Source organism: Pezoporus occidentalis, unplaced genomic scaffold (genome assembly GCF_034315485.1).
Source record: "Pezoporus occidentalis ecotype Australia unplaced genomic scaffold, CSIRO_AGI_Poc_V1 ctg24, whole genome shotgun sequence".
In the NCBI taxonomy this organism is placed as follows: domain Eukaryota; kingdom Metazoa; phylum Chordata; class Aves; order Psittaciformes; family Psittacidae; genus Pezoporus; species Pezoporus occidentalis.
In genome coordinates this window covers 3414761-3434526 of record NW_026914285.1, presented here as the reverse complement: position 1 = coordinate 3434526, position 19766 = coordinate 3414761, and the positions used below count along the sequence as shown (strand labels likewise).

Genomic DNA, 19766 nt, shown 5'->3' with positions numbered 1-19766 from the left:
TGAGTCTTCAGTCAAATGGATCAGATACAATGCAGTCTTTCCTCTTGGCAGTGTGTTAAAGGAGGGAGATTTACCAGGTTGATTATAAAGACATTTTTCATATGCTCACATCAGTTTTGGAAAGTAGTTCTTGTACTGTATATGATACCATTATTCTTTTTTTTCCCTACTTTTAGTAAAGAACATACCAGTGGAATATAAAAGCAATCAAATGAATTAAAATGATAGTGAAAAAAATGAAGTACTTTAAACCTTTCAATTAAAATGATAGTAAAAAAACGAAGTATCTTAAACCCTTCTTTTATGATATAATATCAAGTTACATGATTTTATGTGATTTAATAAAAATGTTGACGCAAGATTTTTCTTTTGTAAAAGCCTAAAGCTTTTTCTCTATTGATGTTTTCTAAGAATTTTTAACTTCTTAGTTTTCTTTTGAGAAAAAGCTTACGAAATTAAAGCCAAAGATGTTTCCAAAGCTGATATGTATTTGTCAGCATCACAATGAAAAAGGAGGATGAATAAAAGACTATAATATATTCTTCCATGTAATAATGTTGCTTACAGCAAAGCTGTACCACATGTCAAAAAGGATGACAGAAAACCCTGTTGGCCTTGCTGAAACATTTATTATTTAAATAGATGTTGACAACACTTTCTGAAGAAAAAAAAGAAAAACACCCACAAAAAAACACCCTCTATTTGTAGCTGTGCTTGCATTATGCCAAACAATAACGTGGGATATTTAAAACTAGGAGAAATTCTGGTAATGACATAACTAGCACTAGGAGCACTAGGTGAGAACCTGAAAACATATACTACAGACGCTAAAGGTCCAATCGTATTTTCAGAATGTAATACCAATATTACTAATAACCCCAGTGAGAGACCAGTCAAGGAGTCTGTTTCAAAAGGAACAATACCCAGAGAATTTGTCCTTATCTCTATCACCTTGCACAGCACTACTGGATTTCCCTGTGCTCTTTAGCTAGTGTAATATGGGTAAATACTTCCTCTCAACAGAATTGTTGTAGTGATTAATACCAGTGCCAAAATTCCAGCTCTTTCTAAAGTGATCAGTATAAGCAGTTGACATTTCCAGAGTCTATGCACTTGATAGTTGATTGTGTATTTATGAGCATCATATATGCTTAATGTTACAGTAGAAAAATACAAGCAGCTCTTGAAATATCTTTACTCCTTCTCCAAGTGACATTCATATAGCACTGTAAGAAATCTCATAAAAGAAGGAGACTTGGAAATATGCTCAAAACTCCTGAAAGGAGTGGGGCAAGGAACACAACTACAATTTAAAAGTATCAACGGGAATAGTCAAGTGTTTATTGTTATACACATGCTTACATATCTCACTGCATCAAAATCATAGTTCCCTTCTTTCTTTTTAGCTAAATTCTGAATGTACAACAAATCAACTCTTCCTATACTTTGCATTTTCCATTGTTTTTAAATCACGAGTACCAGAACAACATATAAACATTAAAATGTGTAGGGGGGAGTTTCAGTCATAGTCAGAAAAGCAATTTCTTCTTGTAAAAAATGGACTCGCAGGTGAAAATGATCGACATGAAGATGATACTGATGGCTGGGCAATGGCCAAGTAGCAAAAATTCTTAGGTTTCATTGCATGTAGGTGGTAACATAGGCTTTTCTCTCTCCATAGACAAGTAGTTGAATTAGTGCTTTCTGCTGGCAGAAAAATACCTGTGAAAACAGAAACAAAAGAATTTTCCCTCCAGAATTCCAGATCTGGGATATAGCTAAACTGAGGTATTTGCACTTCAACAGCCAGTGAAAACTTTTCTGAAATTAAGATTAGAAATGTACTGAAATATATGGTCAGTTGTGCAGTGTTTCAAGAGTCATACCACACGGACACTACAAAAATTCAGCTTAGAGGTGACAAGTAAGAAGTAAATTGCTTTCAGAAACAGATGCTTTCAGAGGTGATGTCAACACTGAATTGACTGATGAGGGGACACAAGAACATCTGTGATGCTTTTAAACCTTTCCTGGTAACATACCAAGTTCAGGTGCATCCTTGTGCTAATTTCACCTGAAGGGCAGTAATGAACTCCAGCAATGCCTAGGGTCACACATATCTATTCAGTTGTGAGCAAGGCTTTGAGGGAAGTCCTCGAGTAGCCTGCAAAACTCAGCACATATATATCAAAAAGACAACAGAATTTTGGCTTAACTCACACTCCTGATGATACTAGTCTGTGCAAAAATGAATAAACCTGTTTCATATAGTTAATTATACCTTATAGACAATGGCTACATCTTAGTCAGTTCATACAATTAAATATTTACAATATTCTAAGGTTTGTTAGTGTTTCAATGTACTCCCCACTTATTCCTTCCTCTTTCTTTCCCCCCATGGTCCTTTTTTCAACAGTGTAGCAAATAGAAATTCACAATAGGTATAATTGAGTTAGTATTATGCAACTGAATTTTTTTATACACCCACATCAACTGGAAATCTTCAGGAGTTCACTGCTGCTGCCCAGCCAGTAACAAAGCTTTTGCATCCACTACTGATTCTGTAATGGTATTTAAATTATTTCTAACATCCTCCTACCAAAATGCTCACACCATCCTTTAATTATACCTCAATCTTCTTGTATTTCCACCCTCCACAACAGTCCTTTGCACAATGATTTGTATTCATCCTTGTGCCCTGTGTTCTGCCTTCACTGTTCCATTTTATTTTGAATACAGACTTGTAAAGACCTTAATTTCCATTTCTTAAATTGAAGCATAAGATTTGCTCTAAAAAAGGTGTGTGTTAACTTCAGATGCTTTTAAATCCCTGGAACCTAATCATTTGCAGTCTTAGGCCTGATAAAAGAATTTCACAGTGTTTGGAGATATCTAAAAATTTTCAGTGAAAAGTAACACCCTGACAAACTACTTTACTTAAAAAAAAATCTGCTTTCAGAATATATAAGAGCTGAGTACACTTTTAATCTTTCTGGAAATAAAAAGTATAAAACTGCAACAAAATCAACCCAACCCAAAACAAAACCAAAAATAAACAAAACAAAAAACAAAACACCCAAACCCCAAAAACCCAACCAAAACCCCCAAATTAGAGGGAATATAAATCACTTACTTTAATCCAAAAGCGGATATTACTGACCAATATATATTTTTGCAGTTTCTTACATGTTTGCAAGACTGATTTTTATTTCTCCTTCCTGTATTAAACTTTAATCAGAGGCATCTATTATTTTGGAAAAAGAGAAGATAAACTGTTTTTAAAAAGAATCATAATTCTGTGATTCTTGAATTGCTTGAAAACATTTAACATATAATGAGATAGATGATAGCAGGTGTAGGTTAAATTCATCAGTGCAGATGGTTCTGGTGCATAAGTTTGCAGCAGAGCTAGAGAAAATATAGGCTGATATTTTTATTCCTTGACACTAACGGTTTGAATTGCTTTTATTTTCAAATGAAAATATATTTGAAAATATTTTTCTAAAGATATATAATTGGACAGAACTGGGAAACATGTTAACAGATTCTAAGGCAACAGTGAAAAATGCTGCAAACTTTAATTTATTTCAATATTCAGTGAAAATACTAAACAGAGTAGGTTTTTACATAAAGATGGAGGCAGAACATATATATGTATGTGTAAATTTTGAATGTGAACTACTTTGAATGAAAGCCTTAAAAAGTCTTTCAGACTTTCTACTCATTTTTAGACCTCTAGTTGTATGAAGTTAATATACAAGTCCTTTTTAGAATTTAAATTAAATGAATATGAAATGGTTCAGCGTAATTATTCATTGCCAGGAACAATAACATTCATCTTATGTCTAGCAGAGTTCTTTACAGTGGCCTCCAAAAAATTAATGGAATAGAATTCACTTAGCATTACTACCTTAAAATCACTGTGTAACAAAGATTACATTCAAAGCCTACTTCTTAAGCTATTTATATGACCCTACACCCCACTAACTGTAGGAAACACACTTTTCTGTAAGAGCAGAGAAAATTATTACCCTTTTGTTGTGATGAATTGAAAAATTCTCAATTATTTTTATTTTTTTTTCCTAAGAGCACTCCTTTATGTCTTCCTTACTGACAATTTTTGCATCTTTCTTTTCAGTCCCTTTCCTATTTGCTGAAATAGGAACTCTTCTGTTAGTAATGTCAAATGTTGCATAAAGGCAACGACCACAGTCAAATCCAAATATTTTACATTGAAGTCCAACAGCCAAAGCAAGCCACAAAGGCCCATATGCCAAAAACCAAACATTAATAGAAAAACACAGATACGTTCAGAGCAGATATTAATTCTGTAGAATACTCAAAATCTGAAGACATAAATTCTATTAAATGCTGTCAGGATAGTATCTAAAGATGGCTTTTTTTTTTTGAAAGCCTATCTGAAGATATTTGCCTATGATGAACATCTCACTGCCTCAGATGAACAGAAGAAAGATTACTGAAGAAGCTTCACATTAATGCCTACAGACATTTAATTAATTTACAAAGTAACCCAGTGGGAACCCACTGAAGACCTTCAGAAGAACACCAATTTACTTATCTTGTCTGCCGATGCCATGTGTATAAATGAGCACAGCTTCTGAACACTTCTTTGAAGAAAGATGTCACCCTTAAAAGGAATCTCATATTTAAAGCATATTTATCTCTCACCTTAAGTCAGCTGTCCACTCTTTATCCACATAAGAATGTTTTCCAACTAAGATGTTTCATATGATCTAGACATAAAGGTATACAGATTTCTCTCAATAACATCCCACTTCACATTGTGACTGCACATATTTAAAAGCAAGGATGATTTCTAACAACATAAATGTTGGGTAATTAATACCTACTGGAATTTACTTCAAATAGGATTAATCAAGTAATATTTTTTTCCTTGTAATTATTAATACATGACCTATTTGGTCCATTAGAATATCTTACTCTAAACCATGTGTGAAAATCTAATCCTTTTTGAAATAAATTAATCTATGCAGGTTTGAGACAAGCTTATGAAATTCTATCTGCATTTTAATATTTAGAAGGGACTTATTTGCAGCAAAAAGACATAATTGTTATATAAAAAGTTTCTGTACATATGTGGAGGTGGCTGGAAGATAAAAAGCATAGTGTATTCAGCACAGTCTTCATAAGACAATCAAACACTCCAGTAGACAAACATGCTATTGGAAACAATTTTGTGTAATGGTTTATCTTTCAATCCATGTAATTTAGTCCAACAAATTAGCATAGATTCAAGAGAGATAAATTTGTTTTTGCAGACTATCTGAAAATAATGATTATAATTCAAATATTTATTAGGAAATGTCCCTTTACTAGCTTTTACAGGAACACTTCCACAGAAAATTCCACATCAAAAGGACTGTGGATAACAAAGTCTTAACTTGTAAATCAGGTGGAAATGGAGAGATTATTCTGCTGCTAGATGCAGCCCTCTCCTTTATCCCCAAGGATCAGGAGCTGAAGCTATCAATGTAAGTCTGTGCTGTTTGCTCCTCTGGAAAATTACTCTCGTGTCTTTTCTTTACTACCTGAATAAAACTTTTCCCTGAAGAGCTAAAATTCTCAAATTGGAAAATGCAAATGGTTTAGGACGATGTTATTCAATTCCACAAGTAATATTTCTCCAATTTCTGTTCCAAAAAATTGTGTGTTGGGCCAAAGCAGACATCAAGATTAATATCCCAATTGGCAAAGATTAATAAATAAATAAAAAAATCCAGCAAACTTCTCTTGAAGAGGATTTCAGACAAAAATGCTCAAATTATCATTTAAACCTGGAGAATATCCAACATTCATGTAAATTTTCATATAATACCACCATAACCAAAAAAACATTTTGGTTTATTCTCTAAATCATAATATTAATTTATAAAACAAACAAAAAAAAAGTGCCTATTTAAAAGTCTGTTTTGAGACAGTGAAAAGCAGAAGTTTCTAGAAGGCTTCTTTTTAATGTCAGGACGTAAGTTTACAAAAGGAGATGGAAAATGGCATTTGCAAACACACTTTTTTTAACAGACATTACACTAGGAGACAGAGAATTCAATTTATTTATTTGCTAAGAGATGCTTATAGACAAATAGATGAGGAATGTGGAAAATTATGGTAATTTCCTAGGAAGTATGAATATGTCTGTGGTTTCCAGATGTCCCATGGTAGCGTGTAATAAGGAGAATAAACCTTGAAGGTGCAAAACACTGGTGACTGAGGCAACGAAGGTGACTGCATCACTGACAGCTTCAAAGTATCTCTGGCTAGGAAGAAAAAGTTGTTTTGAAAGCATGGTAAAACAAAGAAGCACGGAGCTTGTTTCATGCAGATATACAAATTTTAGTTCATTTTATTAATTCATCCAGTCACCTTCACATTAATCACACCCTCCACCTGAGCCAGACTGACAAATCCAACTGATGAGAACCAATCTGACACCAAACAAACTAATAAAATAGTCACCGTTCTTCTCACAGGTGTGAAGGAAGGAGGAATGGGATCTGTGCTGTTTGCTTGTACTTTTACTACATTATAACAGCATCTAGATCAGCAATTAGGCCTATTTAAGTGGCTTGTGACTATAGGACAAAAGTTACATATTTTTCCTTAATAATTGAATAACTATCCCGGTATATTACAGATGTGTAAGCCAAGCTATAGTTTCAAGTCTGTATACTACTTTGTAAAGGTTTAATGCGAGATTCCTCTTTAATATACTTTCTAGTTTTTAACATCACTTTCTCCCTCATATATTATTACAATGTAATAATTCCTGTAGAAGTATGCTGTGAAGCTGTGGAAACCACACTTTTTATCTTACATCCACAAAAAGCACAAGGGGAATTTAATAGCATCATTTGGGTGTGAAACACTGATTTTAAAGTGATAACCTCCCAAATCATTGCCCCGGCCTTACTATACTCACTAATAACAATTCACACTATTACAGATGTAACTAAAATGGGGATCAAAAAATAATTAACTTTTGCTGTTGACATCCTCTCATGAGACAGCCCATAGAGGACCGGATTAAGAAATATGCTAGAGAGCATTGCACACACACACACAAAAAAAAATTGTAGTCATGCAGATGGTCACAAAAAGACTATTTTGGTGGGTCTGCAACACTTGGAACATGGAAAAGAGTTTTGAAATGGCCTAAAAGAGGAGTCAGAACCCTTTGTTAGGAAAAAGCTGAGTGCTTCATTCCTTTGTAGAGACTGAAAATAACTATAGCAAAATAGCTATAAACACCTATTTTCTAGGTGTTTAGTACTTTATTTACCCCCAATTCATCTTCATTAAGATCCTTAATTATCATATAAACAAATCCTTCAGTAACATTTCACCTAGAAACAGCTCCAAATCATTGCTTGTTGCGGCATTTCACAACACCAACTCAAGTTGATGCAAAGAATCAAATCTTCGATTATTACCTCCAAGCCCTTTTTACCCTCTTGTTCGGTACTTTCCCAACCTGCACATACATACAACTTTCAATCCCCTTGGCCCCTGTAAAACTCTCCAGGTAATTAGTCCAATCACAATATTCCAAACCCTCTCACAACCCCCCACATCCTCTGGCCTTCAATGCCCCAGATCATCACCCCAAGCCTTGTCAAAGCATCAGAGCTCATTCCCAACCTGTTCTTCATGCAAATCTTATTGCCTTCACTCCCCACAGCCTGTGAATTGCCACACTTTTGTCCTACAGCAAATTACTCCAGACCTTCTAATAGTTGTTTTTCTTTTTGATTTAGCAATTTTTTCTTCCTTTTCTTGTAATGAATTCATTGTTGAACATCACCCACACCTTAAGATGCTTAACTATGAATTAGTTCAGAAAAAGGCACACAAACACATGGTGTTAAGAGGTCCTAAAGTCCTATCAAAACTTGAATTAAGACAAAGTTATTCCAGATACAAAAGAAAAACAGCATTTCCACCAGAGTGGAAGACAGGCAAGACACCAGGACAGGAAGAGGGGCAGAGCAACCTTAACTTGACTGAATGCTTTGACAGGCACTTAAAGCTGCTCTGCCACCCAGGAAAAACTGGGGACTTGGTCCTGTTATCTGCCTTGATGTCAGCACTGGGTTTCACTCAAACAAACAGATTTGCATATAAATGAATTTTAGAAAAAAATAATTTTAAAAATACAGTGCACATTTCTCACTTCTGTCTTCTGCACCTGGTCTGGGCATTTCTGCTGCCTAAGCCTGGCAGGATCTTCACACAGTACCACTCCCTTTTCTCAAATGGTTTTGAACCAATAGAACAGGAAGGGTTGGAGTAAGCTGTGACAAGAGGCATGTGATCAGGGATGACAAAGACTCCTGCAAAGGCCCTAAGAAAAGTACAGCTGTTTCCATTTTGCCCTGAGTTCAGCAGTAGCAGTCATTTTTCTCCTTCTTAGTAGCTGGCACACTGTTGTGTGCAAGAACTGCTGGTTTTGACTTTCAGCCTGAGAACAATGCTGATAACATTGATGTTTTTAGTTGTTGCCAAGTAATGTTTAGCCTGACCAAGGACTTTCTGAGTCCCATGCTCTGCTAGGGAGGAGGGGAAGCCAGGAGGAAGCAGAGACAGGACACCTGACCCAAACTAACCAAAGGGGTATTCCATACCACAGCACGTCATGCCCAGTGTATAAACTGGGGCAGTTACCCGGAAGGGTTAGATCACTGCTCGGTCAGACTGGATATCGGTCAGCAGGTGGTGAGCCGTTGTATTCTCTTCCCTTGTTATTTCCCTTATCATTATTGTTACTGGTGGTAGCAGTACTGGTTTGTGTTATACCTTAGTTACTGGACTATTCTTATCATCTCAACGCGTGGGAGTTACATTCTTTCCATTCTCCTCCGCATCCCTCTGGGAGCAGGGGGAGGAAAAAAGGTGGGGAGTGAGCTAGTGACAGTGTAGTTCTGAATTACTGGCTGGGCTAAAACAATGACAGTTCTGTGTGGTGCCCAACGTGAGGCACGAAGGGTTGAGATGTCATATATATATATATATATATATATATATATATATATATATATACATATACACACACACACACACACACAAAGAGAGAGATATCACTCTTTAGTGCATGGACCAATCCCTATAAAGCTGCTGAGTTCATCCAGTCCATGATGTCAGGCTCCTTATTTTGTAACAGCCTTTCAGAGCAGGGGAGATGGTGTGCACTGTTAGATTGTTGCCTGCTGATGACACCACAAAACTCGCCGGGTCACTGCTGAGCTCATCTGGTTTCTTCGAAGTTCATTCCTTGTTGGGATGATGGTTGGAGGGAAGTCAGGGCCAGCTGCTGGTGACCTGAAGACATCTAACTGGTGGCCTGTAAAAGTATTACATGGCAGACAACAGCATATAATTGAGTTCATTGGCTGTTTTCCCCTAAAATCAAGTCCCCTTGAAGTATACACCGGGCTTCCCCATCTTCCCACATTACCCACCAAGTACATCTGGGTTCCTGAGCAAAAGCAATCCCACGAGTGGGTTTGCCTTTACCTGAAGTAGGAATAACCCAGACTGTCTTCCCCAGCAAATTCTTTATATGCACCACGGGAACTTTGTCCCCATCTACAATATGTAAAAGTTCTGACTGGGCTGGGCCAGCCCTGTTGGCAGTTCCTCTGGTGTTGACCAACCAGGTGGCTTTTGGTAAATGTGTATCCCAATGCTTGAAAGTTCCCCCACCCATTGCTCTCAGTGTAGTTTTTAACAGCCCATTGTACCGTTCGATTTTCCCAGAGGCTGGTGCATGGTAGGGGATGTGATATACCCACTCAATGCCATGCTCTTTGGCCCAAATATCTATAAGGTTATTCCGGAAATGAGTCCCATTGTCTGACTCAATTCTCTCTGGGGTGCAGTGTCACCACAAGATTTGCTTCTCAGGGCCCAAGATAGTGTTTCTGGCAGTGGCATGGGGCACAGAGTATGTTTCCAGCCATCCGGTGGTTGCTTCCACCATGGTAAGCACATGGCGCTTGCCTTGGCAGGTTGGTGGGAGTGTGATATAATCAATCTGCCAGGTCTCCTCATATTTGTACTTCAGCCTCGTCCTCCATACCAACTGTTTAGCTTGTTTAATTACAGCACGTTTCACACTCATGAATAACCTGGGCAATAGTGTCCATTGCTAAGTCCACCCCTCGATCATGGGGCCATCTATATGTTGCATCTCTGCCCTGATGGCCTGAAGTGTCATGGGCCCACCGGGCCAAAAATAATTCACCTTCATGTTGCCAATCTAAGTCCATCTGAGCCACTTCAATCTCAGCAGCTTTACCCACTTGTTGGTTGTTCTGGTGTTCCTCAGTAGCCTGACTCTTGGGTACATGGGCATCTACATGATGTACCTTCACCACCAGGTTCTGCACTCAGGCAGCGATATCTTGCCACAGTGCAGCAGCTCACATGGTTTTACCTCTGCGTCGCCAGTTGCTCTGCTTCCGTTGCTGCAACCACCCCCTCAGGGCATTTGCCACCATCCATGAATCAGTATAAAGTACTGGCCACTTTTCTTCTTCAGCAATGTCCAGGGCCAGCTGGATGGCTTTCACCTCAGCAAACTGACTCGATTCACCCTCTCCTTCAGCAGTTTCTGCAGCTTGTTGTTGAGAATTCCATACAGCTGCCTTCCATCTCCGATGCTTTCCCACAATAAGGCAGGACCCATCAGTAAACAGGACATACTGTTTTTCACTTTCTGACAGTTTATTATATGGTGGGGCCTCTTCAGCACGCATCACCTCCTCCTCTGGTGACATTCCAAAATCTTTGCCCTCTGGCCAGTCCATGATGACTTCTAGAATTCCTGGGAGACTGGGATTTCCTATTTGAGCTCATTGTGTAATTAGTGCAGCCCACTTACTCCATGTATCATCGGTTGCATGGTGTGTACAGGAGACCCTGCCTCTGAACATACAGCCCAGGAGGAGCTGTTCTTCAGTGCCAATCGCTTCCGAAGCAGCTCGAACCCCTTCATAGGCTGCTGGTATTTATTTCTCAGTTGAGGTATAGCTGACCTCAGATTCTCTGTATCCCTGACTCCGAAAGCCGAGGGATCAACCTCAAGTCTCCCCTGGAGCTTTCTGCCAGAGGCTCCAGGTAGGACCGTTCTCCCCAGCTGCAGTGTACAGTACATTTTTTTGCACCTGGCCCAGTCCAAGCTGGTCCAAGGGCCACTGAATGAACTATCTCGTGTTTAATTTGCTCAAAGTCTTGCTGTTGCTCAGGGCCCATTTAAAATTTAAAACCCCAAAGAAATCCGTGTCACACGATAGAGAAGGGTTGCAATCAAACTGTAATTTGGGATGTGCATTCTCCAGAACCCCACAGCACCCAAGACAGCTTGTGTTTCTTTCTTATTAGTTGGTGGAAACATTGCTGTTATCTTGTTGATCACATCTGTGGGGATCTGACGACATCCATCTTGCTGTTTTATTCCCAAAAACTGAATATCCTGTGCAGGTCCCTTGACCTTACTCTGTTTTATGGCAAAACCAGCTTTCAGCAGGATTTGGATTATTTTCCTCCCTTTCTCAAAAACTTCTGCGGTATCACCTCACATGATAATGTCATCAATGTATTGTAGGTGTTCTGAAGCTTGCCTCTTTTCCAGTGCAGTCTGGATCAGTCCACGGCAGACGGTAGGGCTGTGTTTCCACCCCTGATGCAGTCAGTTCTAAGTGTACTGGACACCCCTCCAAGTAAAAGCAAACTGTGGCCTGCACACTGCTGCCAAAGGAATTGAGAAAAATGCATTGGCAATATCAATCGTGGCATACCACTTGGCTGCCTTTGACTCCAGTTCATACTGAAGTTCTAGCATGTCTGGTACGGGAGCACTCAATGGTGGTGTGACTTTATTCAGGCCACAATAGTCCATTGTTAGTCTGCACTCTCTGTTAAGACTTTCACCCTGGCCATATGGGGCTATGAAAGGGTGAGTGGGTCCTGCTGATCACTCCTTGGCTCTGCAGTCTACGGATCAGACTATGGATGGGAATTAGGGAGTCTTGGTTGAGGTCTGGGGTGAAGAAGTCACCTCTTCTTCCTCTTCCTCTGATCCACATAATAATAACTCTTGTTTAGATGCTGTCCCATGTAGTAAGTGCATTGGTTCTTCATCTGTCTTCACTGTGTAGGTTGCTCATTATGCCTCTTGTTTTCTTTGCCCCTTGCGTACAGGGACAACCAGTATTAGCATGAGTTGGTCCTTTGGTTTAGCTGCAGTGATTATCACTGTGGTTGGAGTGGCTGCAGTATCTGTTGTTGCGGTTGGTGCAGCCTCAGTGCTTGGGGATTGAGTAGCACGAGCAGCTGCACTGCCTGTTGCTGTCGGAGTTTGAGTAGCTGCTATATTTGTCACTGGGGTTGATGTAGCTGCTGTACTTGGAGTAGCTGCATTGTCTGTTGAAGTCAGCGTTTCCCACATTTGGGGAAATCGCAGGGGTCAGCACACCCACAGTGCAAGGGATGAGCCTCGCCCTGGGAAAACCACCTGCCTGATGATGGTGTATCCCTTGCCAGGTAAGTATAGTAAGTAACTCAAAGTCGAAGTAAACCCCTTCAAAATATGCTCCCTCATCCCCTTTAAAGGAAGGGGGATTTGACACAATGCTGTGGAGCCTATAATTTTACTTTGCTTACCAAGGGTATTTTAAGTTACTCACTGTTCTATCTGTCATGGACAATTTGTTGTACTACTGATTGGAGGCCACAGCAATTTTACAAGGGAACATGGACACGAAATTAGGAGACTAAATCCATAAAATAGTCCTATCACACTGGCAGTCTAGGGAAAATACTTCAGAGTAATTGCCCCAATGTTTCCAATTGTTTGTTCATTTTTTCCGTAAAACTAAAACAATTTCACAAGTGAACATTAGAAAAGGTTCAAGTAGTATTAAATGATACAAATAAAAAGCATTGTTGAAAGCATTCTTTACAAAAGAAAGTGGATAGGAAGATATAGACAAGATCTGGGGAAACATTAAAAAAGTTAAGTGAAGTTGCAGAGTGATAACTACAAACATCTGCATTCTCCACAGTCAGGAAATATAGCATCCCTAAAATATTTAGCATCTGTGAAACTAGAATTAAGATTTTAAACATTTTCTGAAAACACTGATAAAAATTTAGCTAACTATCCCTATGGACTTCTTCTGTGTTAAAATGGTAGACGTCAGCTTTCATTAACAGAAATGATGAATTTTTAAGATGCTGAAGTTAATAAAATCAAATTAGTTCAATAATGCCCCATAAGTAAGGAAATGAGGTTTATGGTAACCTATTATATTGTGAATATAGAGAATTCTACTGAGAAGATTCAAGCTCTAAGCAAAAAAATTTTTGACACAAATCCTTAACTAATTTCTGAAAGTGATCTGCTTTTAATATACTTTGGATTAGTCTGGGATGCTCAATAGGTACTGAAAATGTCAATTTACCTAAGTGAAATCCTTCCAAGAAATTATCTATTCAGCTAAACTACTATTAAGTGGGTTTCTGAGATGAAGAGTGGAACTTTTAGCAGATGAAGAAGGGTTCAGCCTCAAATATCTGATCTATACTGGGGAGATGAGGGGGCCATGTTTTACCAAAGGACATTGAATTTAGGTCTCCTGGTCCAAGCAAGCATTTGAACAACGGCCTACATTGCTGAGACCACCCATTTTGATCTAATAAACATCTAATTTTACACAGAGTTGAAATTAAATATATTATTTGAGCTCACTGCCTTTATCTATATAGCCACCACACTCTGAAAGAGGCGCATAGGAGCACCTCTGATCCCCATTCCTCTAAAGTAGTTAGGTTCATGGGCAAGGCACTAGCTTTGATTTTGCCATTAGCTCAAAGGGAACAGCCAGTGTACTGCATACTAAGAAGTAATGTGGTGTCCTGGGTTCAGCAGTAGCAGTCATTTTTCTCCTTCTTGGTAGGTGGTGCAGTGCTGTGTTTTGACTTTCGGCCTGGGAACAGAGCTGATAACAAGGATGTTTAGGTTTGGCCAAGGACTTTGTGAGACTCATGCTCTGCCAGGGAGGAGGGGAAGCCAGGAGGAAGCAGAGACAGGACACCTGACCCAAGCTAGAAAAAGAGGTATTCCATACCACAGCACGTCATGCCCAGGATGTAACTGAGAGTTACCCAGAAGCGCTGGGAGTCTGCAGGGTTGGAGGAGGTATCGGTCGGTGCTTGGTCAGGCTGGGGGGGGGCGAGTTATCAGTTGACTGGTGGTGAGGTGTTGTATTCTCTTCCCTTGTTATTTCCTTTATCATTATTATCATTGGTGGTAGCAGTAGTGATTTGTGTTATACCTTAGTTACTAAACTGTTCTTACCTCAACCCGTGGGATTTACATTCTTTTTGATTCTCCTCTCTGTCCCTCCAGGAGTAGGGGGAGGGCAAGAAGGAGGGGAAGTGAGTGAACGGGTTGCCTGACTGGGTTTAAACCATGACATGTGGTCATGTTAGAAAAGGAATGAAGCTGTCGCCATAGAACAATTTTGTTTGTACAAACCTCCTGATCCCCAATAAATAATTTCCTGAGAAAAGAATCAGAAAAGGGATTTTTCCTCTGGGAAAGGAAATGGGTAACTTCTAGCATATATGTGCTGTAGGCAGAGTTATTATATAGAACTGTTCATATTTTAGAAAGAAATACTACATTTAGTTTGTATTCCAGTACAAGAAAAAATGCTATGACATATTTGGACCACAGCACATTGTAATTTCCTCAGCCTGAAGATGAACATCGGCTAAAATATGGTCTCTTTGAATCTGTGGTAGCTGAGATCCATTTCCAAAATGGATTAAGAAATCACTAAATAGAAAAGGAATGGAGAATGACTATTGTCATGACTGTTCCTCAGGAATGCTATCCAGAAAATAGGTTTATATATTTCAGCTACGCATACAGTAAATGCCCATTTTCTTGTTTTCTTCTCTTTATGCCATTGATATTTTCACTCCCTGGTACTCAAACGTGTCTGAAATGATGATTTCTCAAGCTCAAGAAGAAATATAAAATCCAGTTGCCTTATTTGTTGGCAATAGCTGTACTCATTACTGTCTATCCACACATTTCAATAGTCTACTTTATAATGTTTTGTTAGGATAAAAGCTGTGAGATATGACCTTATTATGGAAATGTCAATCATTACAAAAATAACCATCTTTTTTATGGAAACTAATTCATTTACATGTATTGATCCACTAAAATGAATGCTGGAAAGTATTATATTGTTGTGACAGAGATAATAATGCATATTCCTCTTAACAGAGTCCAAATCTTTCTTAACAAGCCATCTTTGCTATCCTTGTCTTTCAATTTCACACTCAAACAGATGCTCTATTAGGCTCAGCTGTTTCCTGCCCTGTTCTTTAGGAATGTAAACAGAAAATGCACTGTGCTAGAAGTGATGTTTACAAATGCTTTTTATACAAGAATAGACATCATAAGCTTATCACAATGCTAATAAAAATATAAATGCAGAAATACTAGATGTGTTTGTATTGGAACAAAAAATAAAACACTAGTATGGTAGGCCCAGGTTCTGAGCAGCTGGAAAACAAAACAAAACAAGACAAAACAAAACAATGCCACACAAACAAAAAAAACTCCCAGGAAATGTAATATTTGCTAAAAAGTAGTAATAATATCTCCACATGTAGTTTTTCTGCAGTTTCTTACCCTGTAAACTTGAAAAACCCTATTATAGAAAAGTAATTAGGGCAACTGTTATTTTTTCAAAGCTTTCTAACCAGACATTTGATCGGCATAACAGGCCTTTTTATAGTTCCTTATAAATAATCATCTGGTGTTTGTATTAGGTTACCTGTACCTGATTAGCTCAGGGACATGTAGGAAGCTGAGACTATAACTTAGAATGCCCATACATCCATACATCTTCCAGAGATAAGGAATTTTCTAGGAATCAACAGAAGTAGGATGAAAAATGGTTGAGGGGTCACCAAGTCGTGAGCATACCTCCTCATAGAGCAATGAAATAAGAAGTCCATAACAATAAAAAAAAAAATATAAAGTATACACTGCACTGTAGCTTATGAGCTACCTTAGGTAGTTTATGAACTACCTTAGGTATGTTCCCTGTCATGTAACACAAAAAGAGTTACAGTATGAGTTTGGTGGTCCTTAAAGAATGCAAGATAGAACACTTGGCACAACAATGAATTCACACAAAGTTAAGATAAATATATTTAGTCTGGTGAAGTGTTGGATATCTTTCTATTCTGTAGGAAATATATAGCAAAATCATGTAATAGACACCATCTGTTTTGGAAAGGGATGGTAAAGCAAGGTACTGAAAACCCAGGAAAAGCTGATTCTTGAGCATCTAGAGCAGGTTGAGGTAGGTTTTTTTGTGCTCATAGACCATAGCCTACTATCCCCAAGACTTTATGAAAAAGTCCAGAAAAAAAAGTGTGTTCCTTATCTGCCCTCTGTCAAAAGTCTCTTTTTTTCCCTTCAGCATCAGTTACTCTCAAACATAAGCTCTTATGAGTACAGGAATTCCCCTGACATGTTATGTCTGTACTACATTTTTAAAAGATATTTTGAAATGGCTGTTCATTTTGGGTAAGTTTCTGATTCCACACTCCCTCATGAGAAAGATAGTAGATAGAAAAACAACCTCTGTCATGAAAAAATGACAAGGGATTTAAGCCACAGTTAGACAGTGATAATTTTTTTCCCTTGAAAAGTGATGAGCCATGAAAAGGGTTTTGAACATAGACCCATTTGTTATTTCTTTGTTAGCAGCAAAACAGCAAGAAAGGTATTTTATTCTGAGAAAAAGAGTATATCAAATGGTTAGAGACAGCAAAACCAATCAATTTTCCATGCTCATTCTGGAAATTGTTATGGCTGAGCCTTGATCTGTGGGTTTCAGACCTCCTATTTTCCAATTTTGCTAATATTTAAGTTGAAAATACATCTGGCAGGAACATTTTTTTACCAAAGCCCGCAAACAGCAGTTTCACAAAGAAACTTCTGAACAAATATATTCCTTATACACTGTGAAGTACAGTACAATTATAGAAGCTTACACTCATCTAGTTTTACTTTAAATTTAGCCTTGGATGTAAAAGGTGGCTTTCCTTGTTGCATATTGGCTGACTTTTTCAGCATCATCTTTAAAGTAAATTATGTTCATCTCAGATGCCTCCTGTTTCTGGAAAAGGAAGGGGCAGGGGAAGTTGTAGGCAGTAAGCACCCCTTTGATTTGAGCTCCTAGCCTTGACAGTACAGCTATGTGAATTGGATGGGAACATAGATGTTGGCAGACATTATTTTTCCTACTTTGTTGGAAAATCATCAGTTTTTTATCAAAATCTTTTAGGTCTTTTTTTTTTTTTTGCAATTTCATTATTCCAGGAAAGATATTTTTACCCCGTCAAAGCATATTTTTTTTCATTTTTCACTGGCAGAATCTGATGAAATAATCAAATAAACAATCAGAAAACACTCAGTGGTAATCCTTGTTTGAGTGAACCATTACAAACCTCCTCAGAATCAGAACATCTCACTTCACTCTCTGTGTGGGGCTGGACCATGTGATTCACAGTGCACAAAAGAGCAGTTTTTAAAATGTGTCTATTTCAGTTCTGTTTCCCACTTAAAAATAAAAATAAAATATTGGAATTCCCCTGGGGATTGAAGTTCAGAATAAGGAGCAGTATGTAAATATTTTAAACTACCTCCACTGGACAGTCCACTTTGAAAGCACCAGTTTCTTGCAATGATATTAACTAAGCACCTCAATATGCAATTTCTAATCTTCCCATTGTAACTAATTTAAGCTGTCTAGCTTTATTTCCAGATATTCCACCACAGGTTTCTGGCATCTAGAATTTAGCACTCTACATTGGAAAATTGATATCAAAACACAAGCTGACTTTAAACCTCTGCCTTTCTAAGAATGCAAGAATTTCCACATGCTTCCCCTAGCAGACTTTTCTGACCTGTCATGCCAACAGCATATCTGAGGTTATTCCTCAGCAGATCTTGATGAAGAATACTGTGCTATAAAAGTACTTAAAGCTGCTCCCCTTATGCTACCAGATAAAGTTAATGAGCAAGGTTATGCTTCTGCTGATTACAGTGGAAATGGTGGGCAGATTCTCCAAAGCTGCTTACCTATGTCATTTTCCTCAGCTGCGAGAAGAATCTGAAGTTACCTCTATCCCTTGTGAGACCCAAGGAATGTCCTCACACATATGAGGAAGTAAGGACTTTCAAAACATAGGAAACAATAATTAGGGAAATAAAAACATGTATGGCTTTTTTAAAGGCTACTTTCGAGTGTAAATTAGAACCTCACATGAGATCAGGTGTAGCTGTGCACATGGCAAGTGCCTGCATGTGCTTGTGTGTGAAGTCAGTGGTGAATTTTCTCTCAGAAATCCAACCTCACCTTGATACTTTCCCAATCCTAAAACATTTATCCTTTCAATTCCATCCTGATATGCAACCAGAAGCTACTGCAACTTAATTTCATACTTCCTACAAGCAGTTTCCATTCCATAGTACTTAACCTGTGCTGTAAATTAATTACAAAACTACTGACCATCAAACTCACCCCAGAGGGATGAAATTATGACAGCACCAGTTTTCATTTTGTGAATAGTTCTTCAGTTTTTCACACCTGAAGACTGCATACTGTGAAATGTCGGCACTCTGTGAGAAAATGATACATTTTCCATTTATGTAAAATGTTCAACATGGAGCAAGAGTCTACCTGTCACCAGAGAAGGCATTCCTTCAGTTTTAGTAATCTGGCCATATGATTAGGAAACTTGTGTACTTTAGGAACTAATCCACAGGGTTGTAGAGGATTAGATTTTTAATTTGAATCAATGATTTAGTTGATGGACATGAAATGGGAAATAGCCATGTTACATCTCAGCACCTACTGATCTGTACAAGCTGGTTGTTGTGTTACATGTTAACTTGGCTTGCTTGATTGCATTAATTTACACTCACAATTTCCCCTTCAGCTCTGCTGTTTTGCTATGACATGACCATCTTTGGGGATGATTTGAGAGATCTTCTAGCAAGCATAATGTTTAATGGAGATGAACTAACAAAATCAGAAGGCCTGTTTGCCACAACAATGGCTTCTTTATCATCTGATCCAAAACTAAGTACAGACAGTACCTTACATGAACAAAATGCAGCAGTTTTACAGACCCCTAAGTCTGATCTCAGAAATAAGGTAAAAATATAGGTTTTTTTTCCATAAATAAATGGTTAAAGCAAATGGCAGTAAGGTGTTGCTCATCAAATACTGTGCAAAAGAGCCAATTTTAGCCTAAATATTTACACTGCAATCAGACTGGCTCAAGAACCTGGTCTACAGCTGTCCTCTGCACAAAAGTACTTTTAGCTTAAGTAGGATTTTTGAAAATTTCCCCTCTTCTTCCAATCTTCTGCTAAAATAGTTTAATTACAAAGAAATATCTGTTTGATATCAATAGATGTATGTAAATATTTTTACTACTTATCTCACTTAACTCCCGTAAACTATTTTCAGTTATTTGAATTAAAATCAAATGGAGATTTGAAAACAAATGATCATTAAACCAAACCCTGCCAATGTGGCTACAGTTTAATAATTTTTTTCTTTTAAGAAATTGTTATTCAGGATAGTCTCTTCCAACAATGATTGCATAAGGACATTTTATTTTCT

General features: G+C 38.0%; 1 long non-coding RNA gene and 1 pseudogene across 1 annotated transcript; both read right to left on the bottom strand.

The window, feature by feature from the left end:
• Positions 1-217: 217 nt before the first annotated feature.
• LOC134165487 (uncharacterized) lies at positions 218-3423 on the bottom strand. Its single transcript, XR_009965557.1, has 3 exons — positions 3134-3423; positions 2043-2164; positions 218-1722 (listed from the first exon to the last, which is right to left on the bottom strand). It is a non-coding gene; the product is annotated as an uncharacterized LOC134165487 (long non-coding RNA).
• A 9034-nt stretch (positions 3424-12457) lies between these two features.
• On the bottom strand, positions 12458-12587 carry LOC134165503 (U1 spliceosomal RNA; annotated as a pseudogene).
• Between the last annotated feature and the right edge of the window lie 7179 nt (positions 12588-19766).